The sequence below is a fragment of the Crocuta crocuta genome, unplaced genomic scaffold, assembly GCF_008692635.1.
Source record: "Crocuta crocuta isolate KB4526 unplaced genomic scaffold, BGI_CrCroc_1.0 scaffold383, whole genome shotgun sequence".
Classification (NCBI taxonomy): Eukaryota; Metazoa; Chordata; class Mammalia; order Carnivora; family Hyaenidae; genus Crocuta; species Crocuta crocuta.
The window spans coordinates 4,161,947-4,182,239 of NW_027531897.1; the positions used below are offsets into that span (position 1 = coordinate 4,161,947).

A 20,293-nucleotide genomic window follows, 5' to 3' on the forward strand; every position below is an offset into this window, starting at 1 on the left:
AATACTCCCTATCAAGTATATCACAATTAAATAAATGATAAATGTCCCAGTGTTCTAATTCACTTGCCAATTTAACATTCTAGTTCCAGTTTAATTCATGAAGATCTTGAATCAAAACAAAATTTTAATATAAATTACATTCACTAAACTTGCACATACACAAAAAGATATGGCTTTAAAACTTGATGGATTCATGGGTCATCTGGGTGGCTCAGATGGTTAAGCATCCAACTTTGGCTCAGGTCACAATCTCATGGTTTGTGGGTTTGGGCCCCGTGTCGGGCTCTGTGCTGATAGCTGAGCTTGGAGCCTGATTCGGATTTTTTGTCTTCCTTTCTTTCTGCCCCTCCCCCATTCATGTTATGTTACTCTCTGTCTCAGTAATAAACATTAAAAAAAAAAACCTTGATGAATTCCTGAACTGGCGCCAGTAGCTACCATTTATTAAGCAATTACATGGTAGGTGCAGTGCTAAAATGTTTTTAAACTCAATTAATTTTTGACCCATTTAATACCACAATTTGGCAAATAATTTCCTCTTCTGTGAAACCTACAAGGGTGAGATATTCTGATGATTAATACAATCATGTATTAAAGGTAAACTGAGATGTAAATATTGACTTTACTACAAGTCACTAAGTGGCTAGTTTCTACAAAGCCAGTTTTAGGGCTGATTCAAATTCATGTGCTTGGAAAAAATTACCCATGACATGAACTTAGGGTCACTTACGGCCAGTCAAAACTTTGAATGTCAGGCATCCACACTATTTCTGTAAAAGCTAGACTGGATAACAGATACTCAAAGAATCACTTTAAACCCAAGCAAGCAACAAGTCTAGAAAAATTCTCCAAAGACCCCCAAGCCATAGTTTAGTGGGATCTTAAATCTAAACAATTTCATACTGATTCAACCTTTGTGCTTCTTCCTGGTCCCCAAATCTCACACTTTATTTTTCTTCTAAAGTATATCACATATCAGTTACCAAAGTAATAGGTCTTACAATGGGCACAACTCAATTCTTATTACCTCTTTTCTACATCAAACACAAATAGCTATATTTTGTACATGTTTGGCCTCCAAGATCCTGAATTTTGAAAATTCCCTCATTGATTAAAATCTCCTAACTACCTACTTGGGGCACCTGGGTGGCTCAGTCGGTTAGAAGTCCAGATTTGGCTCAGGTCATGATCTCACAGTTTGTGGGTTTGAGTCCCGTGTTGGGCTCTGTGCTGACAGCTCAGAACCAGGAACCTACTTCAGATTCTGTGTCTCCCTCTCTCTCTGCCCCTTTCCCACTCTCACTCTCTCTCAAAAATAAATAAACGTTAAAGATTTTGTTTTGAAAAATCTACTACCTACTTTCTGAGTTTTTCATTGCTATTGAACCTGTGCTCACTCAATATAATAATAAAAGCCAACTCCTTCATAGTTCATTATCCATCAGCCCTATTCTAACCCAACTGGCTCTCTATCCATTCTAGATGATATGGTCAGCTATTTCACCGATGTCCTCACCAGCACCTTTAATTTCCTTGACTTCTTTGTCCTTATGAATATGTCATAATTACCTAGAAGAACTTGTTCACAATATGCTCCTAGAGACAAACCTCCAGAGAATATTATTTTGTTAGATGTGAGATGTTGCCTAGGAATTTGCCCTTGTAACAAATTTCCAGTTGATTCCAATCCACATCAGGTTTGGGACCCAGTACAGTAGAACTGCCCTATGGCAATTATCTTCTCTTCCTTATAACCCCAAGCACTCCTACTTCACTGATCCTTTCATGCAGCCAACAAACATACTCAAATTTCCCTGGACTCTGCTCCAAATCAAGTGATGATTATCTTTACCACTGGACTCTGCCTGAAAGAACAGTTTATGTATAGAGTCTACTTTCTCAGCCTCAAACTTCTTAATCTCTTGCAATCTATCCTTCTTATACTCTGCTGAAACTGCTTCTGTATCAACCAAATTCAATGGCCTTTTCTCAGTCTTCCTTCCTCTCCTTGGCTTCTCTACCATTCAGTATTAACCACTCCTTCCTTCTTGAAATTCTAGCCTAATCAGACTATGTACCATTTTAGAGTATTGATTCTCCAATTCTTATTCTAATTACTCTTTCTTTTGTCAATCTTTACTTCTTGGCATTTTCCCCATTTCTATAACTTGTACAGTGGCATTTTATCTAATCTCAAAAGATCAAATATCACTTTTATTTAGGTTATTTCCCAATCTAGATGTTTTGCTCTGATATTTTGGTCCTGCATTTCTATTTGTTACAAATCTTCCTGTACATTAGTGCTGTCCAACAGAAATATAAGGTAAGACATATATGCAATTCAAGTTTCCTAGCAGCCACATTAAAGAAGTGGCAAAAGGACAGAGGTTAAATTAACAACTTATTTTAACTCAGTAACTTAATGTGTCCACAGTTTTATTACTTCAATGTGCAACCAATATAAAAATATTAATACAGTATTCTACTTTTTTTTGTTTTTTGGTACTAAATGTCCTAAATCTGGTGTGTATTTTATAGTTTCAGCACATCTCAGTTTAAACTTAAGCCACATTTCAAGGGCCCAGATCTAGATAGATAGTGGAGGCGAGACGCTGCAATGCTCCAACTTGAAGTCATCTCCTCCCTGCCCTAATCTGTTAGTTTTCCTGAAATCCCTATTTGAATGTGGAGCTATTTTCCTCCTAATGACCAGACTTTAAACTTCCTCTGGGACTGTCCCCCCGCCCTTTCACTGAATCACTGTCGGAGTATGTCATTTTCCAATCTCTCTCACGTATAATACTCCTCTTGACTCTCAACATCAATGCCTAATTTCGGCTCACATTATCTATATCTCAGATAAATTACTTCCCATTTCTTGAAGTTATATGAGCACAGGGAATAGCAACCACATCTTTATTCCATCCACTAAATACCACTATCTTTTATTATACTAATTAAAAAATTTTTAATTTTTTAAGTAATACAGAAACTTAGATGATGTTTTCAGAATACTAAGGTCTCTGAGGGGAAGATTACTTTGAAAGTTGAAGAGTAAATGCTGCATTATGGCTAAACAAACTAGTTATGAGTCATTTGAAGTATGCAACGAATAAGACACAATGACAGTATATACTGGTTAGGGGCAGTAATGCACAGTTATCAAAAGGATTAACTTTGAATTCAGAAAGTCCTGATTTAAAAGCTAACTCTAACACTTATTATATGAGTGGCCTAAGAACAATTACTTTACTTCTCTGAGACTCAGTTTCTTCAACTATAAAATGGGGTTAAGATATTTAAAATATTGGTTACTCAATACAAATGAGTGTATTTGTATGGTAGCTATTATTATTTAGATCGTGTTAAAACAGCATTACAGCTAAGCGTTGTTTGTAATGTAGGAATATTTCTTTATTATGTTATTTACTACAAATTAATCCTACCTATACTACATGTGGAGATCAACTCTTCATAATTTTTATAAAGGGCAACAAATGTATAATGCCAGCTTCTAAAGAATCTATCCCTAAATAGTCACACTTAGATGCACTATTGAAGTAGTCATAATGACAGCTAGTGGTGCCATATCTGACTTTCGCTCAAATCATGATCTCACGGTTTGTGAGTTCAACCCCACATCAGGCTCTGTGTTAACAGCTCAGAGCCTGGAGCCTGTTACAGATTCTATGTCTCCCTCTCTCTCTGCCCCTCCCCTGCTTGTGTTCTGTCTCTCAAAAATAAATAAATGTGTAAAAAAACCTAAAAAATATTTAATAACATATAAACTGAATAACGACAAATCAAAACTCAAAAAAGACAAAGTGAGATAGAGACAGAAGGTCTATAAGATCATTAAAAGCTGCTTCATTATACTAAATTTTTCAAGTGATTCAGAATTTACAACAGTGTCAAAATCTTTCAGACTCTTCAAAGAACACTTTGTTGGTACTTGTGGAATCCATAACTCTTGGAATCAAGTGTAAGTTTTTAAACTAGTCCCTAGGTCACAGTCTGTATATTCTCTAGGATATGATCTTATCCAGTGGTGCTAGAATATATTTAAACTGTTAAAATGAGAACAGAAGCTGTAAGCCTGGAGTACATGTCACCTTGGTGCTGCTAAACTGTGGGCTTGGTTTAGAGTCCAGGCAGCATCCTTTTGCCTTCAGAGCCTAGTTTCTGCTTGTGTGGTAAAAGACATGGCTTCTATAAGCTACTAGTAACTCTGAGCTAATTAGCTTTTTTCCCTAAGAGGTATGTTTCTAATCTGAATTCACTTGAATTTTAATATGGTTTGTATTTTATGGTCTATATTATATTTTATTTTTGATAGAGAAAGAGTGTGACTGGGGGGAAGGACAGAGAGAAGGGGATAGAGGATCCAAAACAGGCTCTGTGCTGACAGCAGGGAGCCCGATGTGGGGCTTGAATGCATGAACTGTGAGACCATGACCTGAGCTGAAGTCAGATGTTCAACCAAATGAGCCACCCAGGTGGCCTGGAAAAAAGAATATCTTAAAAAAAAATTAGTCCAATAAAATATCAACAGCCTAGAAACTATAGTGAAGAAGAGGCAGGTATATAGACAAATATTCGGTCTCAATTTCCACTGGGTTTTACTCTTCCACGTCCTGCTTCTCAAATGTAGGGGCTTCTCAGTAGCTTAGTCTCAACCCTCTTTCTTTTTCTCCTTTCTTTAGAAATTTCATCCACATTCAGGACTTCAATTCTATCTATCTTAATGTATTCAGTGCAGAAAATCAAGATTGTTAGCCTGATTCTCTTTACATATTTCCACTTTCAAGCTTAAATCGTATTTCTCTCTGCCAGATGGATACTTCCATTTGATGTTCCACAAATGCATCAGATTTACCATTTTAAAAGTCAGACTGATCATTTTGGTTTCTCAAAAAACACCACTCTATTTCTGTCTTTCCTATTTTTGAGGCCCCAAAATGCTAGTGTCAGGCCTACTTGCTAGTATTCCTCCCATACCTTCTACAGCGGATTAGTAGTGACATCCTTCCTTTACAAAGTCTCTTCTTTTCTGTGGTCAGAGACAGCTGTTTGGATTTTCACAGCTGCACTAATACAGCAGTCCTTCTACCTGGTCTCCGTGCCTCTGGTTTGGCTGTTTTTCCATTCATGTAGCACACCTATGCCAAACCCTGCAATTCTACTCCCCTCATCTTCATAACTCCCTAAATCCTACTGAATTGTGCACTAATTCCTTTCCCAAGCATTGAGTCCCTCCCAATAGTTACCTTCAAACTACTATTTCAACCTTACCTCTCACACATCCTCTACAGTTACTCTAAATTTTAGCCAAAAACATACTAGTCATAATTACGTTGGCAGACTTTAAGCTTCAGTGCATATACCCCTTTGTTCATGCTATTTCCATGACCAAAATGGTCTTTCTTCCATATTTCTGCCTACTAAAATCTTCCTCAGCCTTCAACACTTCATAGAAAAAGTAAACTTGAGCACAGCATTGGGGCAAGGTTGTCAACCTCACTGAGCCTTGGTGTTCTCATCTATAAATTGTGGCTATATTCAGCATATGTATTTTAACAAGATTGATCCAAAGATTAAGGAGTAGTAAGAGTAGAAGCACCATCAGCTGCTTAGAAGGAAGGGTTTTTTAATGACAGAATATACTCCAATAAACTCATGACAATCAAATTACATAAGCAATTTAAATAATTAAAACTAAGTAACCAATAATTTTAAGTAAAATTTGATGGTAAAATGATACTAAGTGCTACGCTATTAAAGGTATCTAATGTGATTGATGGTTTTTTAAATTTTTTATTTAAGTTTATTTATTTTGAGAGAGAGAGACGGACAGAGAGAGAGAGAGATAGGCAAACAGAGAGAGAACACGCATACGAGCAAGCAGGTGAGGGGCAGAGAGAGAATCCCAAGCAGGCTCCACACTGGCAATGCAGAGCCAGATGTGGGGCTCAAACCCATGAACTGTGAGATCACAACCGGAGCTGAAACCAAGATTCAGACACTTAACCCAGGTGCCCAGGTTTTTTCTTTTTAAAACTAATGTCCATTCCAAAAATTAAAGAAAACACTTCAGTAAAAATAGAGACATGTTTATCAGAGGACCTAGACCCAACATCACTATATGGCCACAAGAAGGCAATTAATTCTCCTTCTTTGCCTCAGTTTTATCATCACCCAGTATATTCTGAGAAAGGTGTAAATTCATATTTCTGAAATGCATAATCATAATTATAGTATAAATGTCAAAAATGATAATACTCTGCAGATTGTCTTATTTCAACTTCTTAGCATTAAGGATCTTGACACCCATTATCTAAGGCAAAAGTGAGATGCCAAACAGTCATCTTCATCAAAAGTTGAGGTATAAAGACAATAAGAGATTTTTTTTCAATATTGCCCAAGTCAATAATGGAATTGTAAACATGATACAGACTTCTAATTTCTTATGTGGGATCTCACTTAGTTTACTAACTATTCACTGAGTGAAAAGTACATTTAGACTGAATACCTTATTTTTTAGCTAAACATTTTTTTATATAACAAAAGACACTATGAATAAGTAACTATCCAGGAAGCTTTTATAACTATAGTATGCCTATATTTTTATCAGACTGTTTATATTACTTTATAGAAGTAGTTAAAAATCTTGCAATTTTATTTATTTATTTATTTTTTATTTTTGAGAGAGAGAGAGACAGTGCGAGTAGAGAAGGAGCAGAGAGAGGGAGACACAGAATCTAAAGCAGGTTCTAGTCTCTGAGCTGTCAGCACAAAGCCTGATAAGGGACTTGAACTCACAAATGCGAGATCATGACCTGAGCTGAAGTCAGATGCTTAATTGACTGAGGCCCCCAGCCGCCCCAAAACTCTTACATTTTTAAAATTGTTCAGCTTTTCAACTTGAGATTGAAGATTTAAGATAGCAAACAATAATTATCTTGCCTAATTTTCAGTCCGTTTTTATTTTTTCCTAGATGCTTTTCCCATTTTCTCCAGTTTCCAGGAAGGTGCCTTAGGAAAATTGAGTTATATCTATTCTTTTTTCCTATGGTATGGGAAATATTATCTTAATATTAGGGTGATGAACTCAAGCACTGACCTTTTCTAGCATTCACCTTCAAAAAATAAAAGGTAAGCTTATTAAGACCTATTTGACATGCTTTTGAAAAGAACTTTAATCTACGAAAATGAAGTAGCCAGTAAATGAATTTGTTTAGAGACCTTATTAAGCAAGCTGACAGCTAAACATATGTCCATTACAGATGACTGTTTCTTGGACCATACATGTAGTACTTGCAGTTAGCTTAAGCCTGCTATTTCCCAACATCTGATAAGAATTCATAACACATGGAAATGATTGCAAAGCAAACAGTACACCCTTCATGGTTTTTAGTCTGCTGCTTTAATCACAAAGATACTGAATCTGTTTGTAATGAAACAACAGCTTGGTTGTTGATGAAATCATAAAATAGCCATAATAGAAGCCTGTCAGAGGTATTAAAACTGTAAGTGTATGGCATGAGTTTTGGGCTTATGTATCATCAGCAGGAGCAGGGACGGAGGTTTACCATCTATCGGAAGGTATACTGTGTTGTAGTTTATACATTAATTTTGAAAATATATAGACCTATCCAAGAATTATCTAACCGAATTAAATAAGGGAAACCTGTTGTATGTTTAAAGCTCTGCTTTACCTATTGCTAGCAGGATGGCCTTAGACAACTAGGTTAAGCAATCTGAGGCTCAGTTTCTGCATCTTGAAAGGTGAAAAGCAGTAAGGTTGTAAGAATCGAATACAATTCCATAGAAATTGCTTAGCATACTTAACATGATCCTCGGCCTAGAGTATGTACTCAACATTAGTTTGCTTCTATTATTATTATTTATCTTACCCCCACCACAAACACTATTTCTATTTGTACTATTTACAGAATCAATTAGTAACAAAATGAGGCCTCAGGCTAACTAAAGAGATTAAAATGGCATATCCTTTTCTCAAGAATGCACAGATTTCAAAAACTCACTGATAAGTTTTTGTGTCTGATGCACTGTTTGGATTAAATACCATATGCTATGAAAAAAAATGCCAACAGTTTCAAAACACTAAAAATTACAAAACTCGCATATCCTAATTCTGGTCACTGAACACTTGGAACTGAATTGTTTATTTTCTTTCATTATAATCTAGTTGAGAAGGCAAAGAATAAAGAAATCAACTTAGAGATATATACTACAAATTCTATGAGGGATGCTAATGGAGAACCTATATTATTTTAGTCTAAATGATCTTGGAAGACGTGTATCAAAAGATAGGCTTGGGGTGCCTAAGTGGCTCTTTCAGTTATGCATCTGACTTTTCATTTCGGCTCAGGACATGATCTCGTAGTTTGTGAGTCCAAGCCCTGCATCGGGCTCTGTGCTGGCAGTGTGGAGCTTGCTTGGGATTCTCTCTCTCTCTCCCTCTCTCTCTGCCCCTCCCCTACTCACACATTCTCTCTCTCTCTTTCTCAAAATAAATAAACATTTAAAAAAAGATAAGGTTTAATCTGAAAGATAATGTTCTACATGTCCTTCATAATCTGTTGCACCAATACATAGGAATAGAAAGACTCCAATTTGCAAAGAAGGAGGAGTCTAAATGCACCTGCACAGAGCCTTAAATATTAAAATCTTACTCATTTCATATGAAGGATTACATTTATTTCTAAATAAAAAGTTTAGACATCTGATCTAGGTTGCCATTAATCTTTGTAAGATCTCTTTCAAATTTTAGAAAATGTTCTTTTACAAATCAGACTAAACAACAATGAATCCTGTACAAAATCATAAAATGTCCATACTGGTAGGTGATATTGCTATTCTGTCTAAACACCAAGTAAGAAATTCAGAATCAAGCATGTTATTTTACAGCAAGACCTTGGCTTGGCCAGTATTTCACAGAAGTGGAGCAAATTTGTTGTGGCAGAAATTCGGTCTTTAGCCATATGTCTATTCCACAATCCAACTTTACGAATGATATTAACTCAATATGAAAAACATGAGATTTCCATTTCCACTAAGGCTTCATACAAGGTACTCTGAAAATTCTCTTGCAATCAAACACCTAGGAGAGCTGAATAAAGTACATTTTAAAAGTAATAAATGCATAACTTAACTCTTTAAATACATAGTTCACTAAAAAACAAGGGGTTGAAAAACAAAAAGAGGACTGAGAAACTAGAGCAAAAGTGTCAGTAATCCAGGATTGGGTTTTAATGTGGAGTTTTAATCATTAGAACTGAATTACTATTCCTACACATAAACCTAAAGGTTCTCTACTCGTTGGAAAGGTGGAAATAAACACATCCACTAAAAAAAGCCACAAGAAGACTACAAAAAAGGTTGTCTGTCTCAGGTCCATGCTAGTAAGCAGGTTCTCAAACTAATGAATATTCTCAAGATATCTAAGGGGTATTTTCAATGAAAATTACCAGTGATCTATAGTACTATAATGTGCCTGTTAACAGGAACAAAAGGCAAATTCTCTCTGAAGAAAGAAATCCTCAATCAGATTTCAAAGAACACTGAAGAGATCTTAAAAACAACAACAACTTCCCAATAAAAAAATTTCACAATATCATTAATATATAAAGAAACAGGGCATTGTGAGTGAGATTCAGAGGAACTACAAATAACAGAAACTGACCTTCAAAATTTCAGACTGCAAAAATAAAACAAGTATGTTTATTATATGGAGAGAAGAAAAAAACTGAATACAAAATCGATATCAATAACTGGAAAAAGAATCAAGACAACTTTCAGAAGGGATATGTAGAAGAGCTAAAATTAAACTCAATGAACTACTGAATAGCTGAAAAAAAAAGATTGAGTGAATTAGATATATCTGAAAACACACATAACACAGGATGCAAAACACAGAGGAAAAAAAAGTCAACAACTGTGGGATGTTAAAAGAAATGGAAGACAAAGTGAAGACGGTCCATTACAGGTGGAATTGCAGAAAGAGAAAAGAGAAACTGAAATTGAGATAATAATGTCAGAATTTTCCAAAACTCGTGAAAAATATTAGTCTTTACATTCAGAAAGCTCACTGAATTCAAGCAAGATAAATAAAATGCAAATCCAAATGCAGACATATCAGAGTCAAAATGCGGAACACCATATATTAACCTTAAAACAACTAGCATAAAAAAGATAAGTGATTTAAAATTAAATACACCTTTTTCTTTGACAGAGAAGGTAGCCTGACTTATTGCAAGAATAAAGCAGCCATGCACTCATGCAACATAAAGCAGGAATGATGTCTTTCATTACTGTCATTAAAGCAAAGAACAAATAATGGCTGGAAGCTTAAGCAAAAATGATTATGGATTAGTCCTAACTAGCTTAACTCTTTCAAGAATGTGAAATAACAGGTCAAAGTTAAGGTTGGGACATATTTCTACTAACACACTAACAGGTTCTTACCCACTTTCTGGCCTATAATGCTGTCTTGGGTATAAAGCAGAAGACAAAGCAATCATAGGCATAGGATATATGGACAGGTCCAGGAGGTAGGAGGAATACTAACAGTGGCAAGAATATAAAAGATCGAGGGACGTTTAGTTAACAGTACAGTGAATCAACACCATTACGTGACTGCCAAAAAAGTGTGTATGATCATAGGTCTCATTAGAGAAGTACAGTATCCCCAATATGCATATTACACCTTTTGCAGTTGTTCCACAGCCCTTGGATAAATAAACATTTAAAATTCTGTTCTGTTTCATGCGGTCTTTGTTCTCCCAGCTTTTTGGTATATAAAAATTTCACTAATGCATATCCTCTAGCTCAGAGATTCTTTCCTCTGTGTCCAGTCTCCTAATAAGCCCATTCAAAGGCATTCTTCACTTCTCTACAGTGTTTTTAATCTGTACTGTTTCTTTTTGGTTCCTTCTCATCTTTTCTCATCATTTTGGTCTTCATCTCTCTGCTTATATTACCTATCTGTTCTTTGATGTGGTCTCCTTTATCCAGTAGAGCTCTTATCATATTGATGAAGGCTGTTTCAAATTCCCAGTCTGATAATTCTAACGTCCTTGCCGTACCTGACTCTGATGCTTCCTTCGTCTCTTCAAATTGTGTCTTTTGCCTTTTGTTGTGCCTTGTACTTTTTCCCCGGTAGCCATTCATAATGTACTAGGTGAAAGGAATTGCTGTAAATAGGCCTTCAGGAATGTGGTGGTGAGGTGTGGGAGAAGGGGATGCCCTATGGTCCTATGATTAGGTATTAGTCTTTAGTGATCCTTTGCCTCTGTACTGTGACTTCACAATCGTTTCTCGGGTTTGTTTTTCTTTTTGCTTTTGCTTTTGTTTTTTGTCCCCCATTAGGTGGGGCAGGATGGCTAGAGTGGGCCTTCTCCCACAAGGAGGGCTAGAGCTAGAAGAAGTTGGCTATTTCCTTTCCCCCAGGTAAATTAGGCTCTGATAATTCCCCAGCAGGTTAGGCTCTAGTTAACTATTTTTCCCTAAAGGCAAGCAAGAGGAATGTGGCATTCTGGTATATTTCAAAAATGGTTCCTTTTACCCTCTCCCTAAGGAAGCACTAACATTTTTTCCTGCTATATTTACTGTGAAAACCTAGTTGAACTCTCAGAGGTAAATCACACAATATTGTGGGGAGGCCACCCTATGACTGTATCCCCCTGGAGTTTTAACCTCTCAGGTTTGTCCACACTGAGACTCCGGCAATTCATCAGTTTATAGTCAGGTTTCTTATCCCAGCCCTGTTCCCATCGCAGTTTCTCCTCGTGCTCATGTGAGCTGCAAATCCCTGTGTTCACCTGTCTGTCTTTCCAGTCTGGGAGGCAGCAGTTTGCCATTTCCTCACCTCTGGTGGTGATCCAGGCAGAGGAAAAAAGCAAGGGTAAAGAAGTAATTTTATTAAAAGAGAATGTATTTTTATTTTACTTGAATTTAACATAAAAATACTAAATGGAAGAGTAAAAAAATTTCTAAATTTTATACAAATGCTTCTTTGTGTCAAAAGATTTCCTAAGAAATTCTTCCATTTTATAAAAAAAAGTTATAAAAATATTAAGAGATTGGAGTTAAATTTTTTTTTAAAATGACATGATTTAATTTTAGGCTATACTGATTAACTTCCTTTCCTAACGGTTGAGGAAATTAGTGTACTTAACATTTTTTCCACTTTCTCCTTCCTCCATTTTCTAATTTGGGTTAGTTGTATTATTGTTTTTATAGTGCCAGTATTCATAGCATTTATATGCACAATTTTCACGGCTGTATAGCTTTAGTTTTATATTTAAATGGATTTATTGTTCATCACCATCTCTTTTGCCTCTGGTCTGGAGTTTAAGAGATACCTGGAATAATGTTCACTTACTGTTAGTAATAGTTATCTCTGGATGTAGGTGTGTTATTATTTTGGGTTTCCTATTCTTCCTTGGGGATATACTGCCTTAATTGTTTATGAGTAGGCATCATTAAAAAATTGTAATGAACTACATTTAGCTCATTAATTACACAGTATGTAACACTGTGATTCACTATGTAGTACAGGCAAAATAAATATAGGCATAAACTAAGGGAGAAATGGAATCAGAATACTAATCATGAGAACCATCAGAGAGAGGTGTACAAGCTACGTTAAGAGGAGGAATTTTATGAGAAGACATTTCATATGTAACGTATAGAATAAAAACCACTAAGTAAACTGCAACAGATGAAATAATATATACCTAAAAATGATGAGGTCATTTTTGTGAAGTTCATACTTACTAATAAGGTGACTAATAAGCATTATGTAAATTATTTATTAAAGACTTCCCATTTCCCACAGTATTCTTGCTTTGCTAAACTCGTTTTACTTACATCAAAATGACTTCAATATTATGTATAAGTATGAAAATGTGAACAAATGATTTTTAAATATAGTACATGGTATAGATTAAATGAGGGGGGAAAAATGAGGCAGAAGTTTTTCTGGCATTCAGCTAGAATTTCATCAGCATGGATTAGATTTATACAAATTGGCTTCCAGAGGACCATAAGGTTCTATATAGTGTTTCGCACATGGACTTCCATGTGTGTGTGGTCCTCTTAAATCACTGAGACACTGCACATTTTAATTTTAGGGACTGTTGGCCCTGTCTTTTTTTTTTTTTTTTTTATTTTTTATGTTTATTTATTTTTGAAACAGAGAGGAACAGAGCATGAGTGGGGGAGGAGCAGGGAGAGAGGGAGACACAGAATCGGAAGCAGGCTCCAGGCTCTGAGCTGTCAGCACAGAGCCTGATGCAGGGCTCGAACCCACGAGCCCTGAGATCATGACCTGGGCCGAAGTCAGATGCTTAACCAGCTGAGCCACGCAGGTGCCCACTGTCTTTCTTATCTAATGCATGTAGAGACATTGGGGACCCTCCTTCATCTGCAAACCCCTTTCAAATGACTCCTGAACCATCTGTGATGAAGAAAAAAAGTAAATCATGAGCTTCTATTCCACTTGAGAATGAGTTACTCTGTTTTAGATCTATAATCAAGTCTAATCCAAGTGTAGTGTTTCTGAGAGTAATTATAAGATGGTGATGATGATGATGATGGTATTGTTATTATACCTTATTTTTCTAATTCTAATTTGACACTCTCTTCTCACTGGCTGGGTGGGAGTTCCCAAGTTCCCCCAAAAGTACTTCGCTTGCTTTTTCAAGACAGATGAGCTGTTAGATAAATGGTGCTCTTGTTTACCTGACTTTGAAGATTACCTGTCCTAACTGCCTTGTCTAATTGGCAAGCTGAGGCTCTTTTGGTACAGATGGTTTCCCAAATCAAGTTCACTGCATCCTTTTGACCTTAGGACTCTGATTTGCTTGCCCTCAAGTCACTCTCCAAACTAGAGTTCAGGTTAATTTTTTAAAGTTCAAATTTGATCTCACTGATTTCCTGCTGCAGCACTCCTTCATTCTTAAAATCCATACTCATTAACTCTATTACAAGGTTCTTCATAGTCTCAAACCCTGTTAGTGCTTAGTATGTATCCTTGACCTACTCCTCATGGCCTACAACAGCCCTCCACTTCCCTTCTACTTAAAACTCACATTTATCCTTCAGGTCTCAGCTTCCATGCCACTTTCTCTGCAGAGATTTCTGACTCCGATCCTGGTACACAAACTCCCTATATTTATCCTCACTGTCACACTTACCATATCATATTTTTAACTGCCTGTTACTTCTTTGTAATCTCCATTCGTCCAATAAAATCAAGTCATTTTACTTCTATAACTGAAATAACTAGCACAGAATCTGACATATAAGCGGTAACTCAACACTCAGTAAATATGTCAAATAGTACACTTAACACTAAAAAAAGTAATTTGTTTCTTTTAAGCATTGGCAAAATGTATCAATGCTAAGTGTGAACACTTTAACTGAGTAATTTTAGGCATGCACTGTAAGGGGCCAAAAGTGTTCAAGCACCTGGACAGGTAGAAGATAAGAATGTGCTGACTGTTCATTACAACTCATTTTATAATGGGAAATGTTGATTTAAAATAATTAGACTACATAATACAGACTATATACTAAAGACAAAGTATTTTTTGATTTATAAAAAATTATGTGTTTGTGAATGTGTGTGTGCCTACACACAAAAACAGAGATAGGGGCACCTGGCTGGCTCAGTTGGAAGAGTCATGCAACTCTTGATCTCAGGGTAATGAGTTCAAACCCCACATTGGGTGTAGAGATTACATAAACAAACATTTATTTTTAAAAGAATAAGATTTGAAATGAGGTTTACCGAAATGAAGATGAATATTAGCTTGGTAGAGTGCAATACCATGTAATAATGATTTTAAGAACTCTGAATTCTGATTATGAAGATAAACCTATTTCTGTTTAGAAAAAGAAAAGTTCCTTTTTTTAGGGGGAATATGTCAAATGGTTTCCTCTGACTATCCTTGATAGCTATTATGATCCATTGTTCCATCTGTGATCTTCTTTAGAAGTAAAAACAAAAAAATTGTAACTACGAAGTTAATTAAAAAAATTCTGATATCCAAGACACTTAATGCATGATTTTTACTGATTTTTTATTTCCATAATAGTCTCACTGCATAGTCTTAAAAATCTGAGAGTGTTTTAGTAACATATATTAAGTCAAGAACAGGAGAAAGAGTGTGATGTATTTCCTTACACATTTAGTTTTTTCTATTTGCAAGACCAATGAAATTTAACATAAAGTATACTCCAATTTGTACTAAGAGGTTTATCACTACCATGACGGTAGTCTTTAAGCAAAGGCTTCTTAAAATTTCCATTGCAATTTAATTATCCACTACTGTGGATAAATAAACTCACTTTTATAAGTCTGATGAAACTGCAAGCCCAGGTCACTCAAAAACATTTTGCTCATTCTTGTCCTCACCTCTCACAACTAAACATTTGGAGCCTACCTGATATATGCTTCTGTTTCATGGCTACTAAGCCACTTAGGATGTTTTGGAGAAGGAATATAAACTTTACTTTTTTTTTTTTTTTTAAAGCTTCTTTCCTATTCTAAGGGCCATGGGGGCAGGGGATGGGAGAAGATAGAGGGAAATAAGACAGTTAAGGTAGAAGAGGAAAGGTTTTACAGTTGTTTTTTAGCAGTAAACAATAAAGCTTCCAACTGAGGGAGAGAAAATAGTTTCTTTCCTTTCTAGCTACCTAAATCACACAGTCCAGTGTAAGAGTATTATGGATATGATAGGCTCTAAGCCACGGCCATGGCCATGAGGTTTTGTAAAAACTTTCACCTACATTGTGGCTAAAGATCTGTTCTAAATTAAACTACAGATTTTCTCCTTCTAGAACTCCGTCTGGCATTTAGCTGAAAACAAGTTGCATCCTTAGAGGCATTAGCAACTGGATGTAAGAGCTGACTCGTTCCCAGGGCATTGTTGCAGAAAAGGCCAGTTTTTTTTTTCTTTGAGTCTCTGTAGGACTTAACCTTTCTGTGGGTTTCCTACTCTGTTACTACCTGGAAGACAAATAGGACGAAAAAATTTGCCTGAACTGTGCTAGACCAGCCCTTCAAGAAAATAAGGACAAGATGTGAGCCAGGAAAAGCACTTTGGAAACTACTTGCACCTAATAAAAACATATTTTTAATTTAACTAATGTGAAATCCAAACTAGTTCAGTCCAAATGGAAAAGATGCTTTATTTATATTTATGTGAGCTCTTAATTTAGACTTGATTCATGCTTCATGAATAAAATTTTATAGAATAAGGGGCACGTTTGGCTATGCATCCTTTTGCTTTTCATTAAACCAATGTGAGGTATGTGGCAATATTCAATATTTGTCCTTAATTTTGTTAATAAGCTAGAATTTTCTTTTATGTAGTAAATTTATTAAAAAATTATGATCAATAAAGTAATAGGATTAGAATTTCACATGGTTACTTTTATGTTCCAAAAATGTTCCAACTAGTGTGCTAATAATAAAATAAGCACATCCATATGTACTGTATCTCATTTAGTCCCTAGCCAACTGAGCAACTCCAGCTAAGGCCCAAGAGGCAGTAGAGCAAAATGAACCATACTCTTTGTATCCTGTCCATATTCCTGATCCACACAATTACATTTCTTGTTTTAGTCACTAAGTTTTGGGGTGGCTTTATACAGCAAGAGATAACTGAAAAGGGATCACACTGTGATATGTAGTTATTTATATATTAATAATCTAGGAGGAGCACTCATAAGTAAGAAGCTAATGATATCTTTTGAAGAAATTCACTATTGTTAGTCATTTCAAATGGTGCCCACAAAGAGTTGGGTCAAAGTATTTCAAGTTAAGAGGCAATACAAGTGTTTACATTATAAAAGTTTAAAGTATTCTGTTATATATGTAAGTACACACTCAGAAAATCTATGGGAAATTTTAAGCCAGGAAACTGACGCTCTTATATTAACAACATTAATAACATTTCAACTCATTTAAATATCAACAAATGAATAAACCTGTTAAATTGTGATCATCTGTTGAGGTTAAGAATATAATGGTAGCTTAAGTACGGCACAGCAGTTAAGTGCATTGTTATCTGAAGAGAGTATACCAGAGCTGACGTTTGCTCTGTTATTTTTTAGCTATCAACCATGACTCCTCAACTCAAAAATGCATCTAATAATGCTAACTACCAATAGGGTTGTTGGGAATGTTTAATGAATTAACACAGATAAGTGTGTACATAAGATGTGCCAAATAAATACTTGTTATTATTGTTATATTTTAACTTTATCAACAATAAAATGTTGATACCACAGTCAAAATGAAGCAAATAATCACATTTTAAACTTATATACAAGGTTTTGAGAAGATAAGAAAATCCACATAAAGGACTCAGTATAGTCCATGAGACACAATAAGCACTCACAATAATAATAATAGAATTCTAATAGGAAAGAATCTTAAGAAATTTCTGGTTCTGCTTCCGGAATTGCCATCTTATTGCTTGTGCATACAGTACCTTCCTTCCACAGACTTTTATGTGAATAGGCTGTTTTCTTTTGAAAAATAAACTCAAGGGGCGCCTGGGTAGCTCAGTTGGTTAAGCATCCGACTCTTGATATCAGCTCATGTTATGATCTCACAGTTCATGGGTTTGAGCCCCCCATCAGGCTCTGTGCTGATAACATGGAGCCTGCTTGGGATTCTCTGTCTCCTCTCTCTGCCCCTCCCTCACTTGCATGCTCTCTCAAAAATAAATAAATGAACTCCCAAATAAATAAATAAATGGATTAATTAATTAATTAATTAAATATCCTCCAAACATTCTTAGTAACCTTACCACTCGTGATAGGTCTACTTCCAATTATGTAGTGATGTGTGCACTTCTACTCTGAGTTCTAATCAGGTCTTGCTATCTTTTTAAATTTTTTTTTCTTTGAGATACAAACCATGTCTTAAGTATATTTAGTTCAGTTGAGTTTTGGCAGATGTATACACTGTGTAACCCAAATTCCTGGAATGTTTTCATTATCTCTGAAAGTTGCCTTGTACCGTTAGCACATAATCTCTCCCACTCCTGCTACCTCCTCACCCCTTGCCCACAACCACTGTTCTCTTTCTGTTACCATCTATTAGTTTTGCATGTTCTAACAATTCATGTAAATGGAATCATACAAAAGTTTTTTGTGTCAGACGTCTTTTACTCAGCATGAAGTGCTTTCTGAGGTTCAAAGAAATGACTACAGTATGTATCAGCAGTTTCTTTTTACTGCTGACTAATATTCTATCATAGCACTACACATAGTTTATCGTTTTCTTGTTTATGTGAATCTAGGTTGCTTCTTCTAGTTTGGGGCCATTATGAATACAACTATTATGAACCCACATAGACAAGTCTTTTTGTGAATAAATGCTTTCATTTTTCTTTGATGAATACCTGGGCATGATAAATACTTAAGCATGATGGGGCGCTGGGTACATGTATGCTTAGCTCTGTAAAAACCGTCCAATTGCTTGTCATATTTCATACTTCCACCAGAGACTGGTGTTTAACAATCCTGGTGTACTACTTGCTTGCTAAAACTACTTTTTCTCAGTCTCTTCCCCCTTCCCCCGCCAGTCTACTGGGTGTTATAGCAGTTTAATTTGTGTTTTCCTGAATATGATGTTGAACATTTTTTCATGTGCTTATTGGCCACCCATTTGTCCTCCTATAAAATGTCTGTTTGAGTCCCTACCCCATCTTAAAAACCGTCCTCTTATTTTTGAATAGTAAGATTCTAAATACAAGTTTTTACCAAATTTACATGATATACATGTTTTCTCCCAGTCTTTGGCCACCTACTCATTTTTTGTGTATGTGATATCTTTTGATACGCAGAAATTTTTAATTTTGTGGAAGTCCTTGCTCTCCCTTTAAAGTGCAAGTGATACAGAAATGATATAAAGTACAGTCCCAATTCTAATAATAATTCATTAAATCCAAAAAAGAAACCCACAGTGAGACCCAAGATGAGTTGTCAGTAGGAAACCGAGATCTGTCACTGACTTCTGATCCGGGGTTTCTTCCATGACTCTGATATATCTGGCCTAACTAAATGGCTTTCCATTTTTAAGGCTTTCTTTAAGTGACTTGTTAAAGCCATTTTGAATGATTCCCTGATTTCCAGTGTTTTAGCAATGTGACATTACTTATGCAAATGTATTATTATCTTGAATCTTTTTTTCAAAGTCAACAAACTGGGTATTAACGTGGAAAAGGCACTAATATATACCCAAGTTGGCAAAAACTGCTAACAGGTCTTCTGTGGCTGTGATTCTTAGATTACCCAACCGTGGGACCCTGTCAGCAGTTCCGTGTTTATAGGCTTTGTATTGCTGGATTTCTTAAACCTGATAGCCATTGGGTGAATACCTGACTGAGCATATCTTGCCCACACATAGGCATTTGTCTTTGTCTTTTTGTGAACAGTGGTAGAACACTAGTCAGTGAGTAACTGGTGAAAAAGGAAGTGCAGTCTTTATTAGGCAGTGATGAATGAACTGAATCCTGAAATTTAAGCTGGTAATAAATGGCGCTGCCTAGACTTTATTCTTTAAAACAATATACTGCCCAGATGTTAACTTACTCAAACCTTAAATCAACCAAGAACTTACAACATCTCTAATCTGGTACCTTCTCAGAGAGAATGGAATGGAAAATGCATTGTCAACTGATGCTTTTCTCTTTGCTATACTGTTCTTTATAGGTTTTTACACATTCATAGCTTTTTATCAACATACTTATGTTTTCAGCCTAAGCTACTTACATTAGCTAGCAACATCTGGTCCATCACAAAGTGTTACTGTATGGAGGTCATTTACAGAAATAAAATTTAATGCAGATCTGATTTTCAGAATTATAAAAAAATAGTATTTATTATACAGAAAGGCTGTGAAAAGACAACTGAGAATAAATCAGTTTCTACTACTTCCAAAGATTCCTTCAAATGCTTATCTTTAACTCAAACAATTTCTATTTCCTAAAACTACCAATGACTTAAAATGATTTCTTTTCATCTGATGAACATGATATCCCAGAGTGATCTAAATCCCTAAATTCCTCCAGGAATTACTTTTGCAACTAGAGCAATAAGAGAACTTCACAAATTTCTTACCCCAAATGTCACCACTAAAAGCAAAGATGAAAACTTGCTGAAAAATGTAACTATTAGAAGTACAGACTGAAATCGAGGCACCTCTTATACATATACTACATTTCTTTAAGACAAATTTGAAGGTAGC

The 20,293-nt window shown here is 35.7% G+C and overlaps 1 protein-coding gene across 2 annotated transcripts in view; it reads right to left on the reverse strand.

Annotated features, from left to right (window-relative positions):
* The window catches only part of CWC27 (CWC27 spliceosome associated cyclophilin), a 181,399-nt gene that overhangs the window by 93,138 nt on the left and 67,968 nt on the right, over nt 1-20,293 (reverse strand). The window lies entirely within an intron of this gene.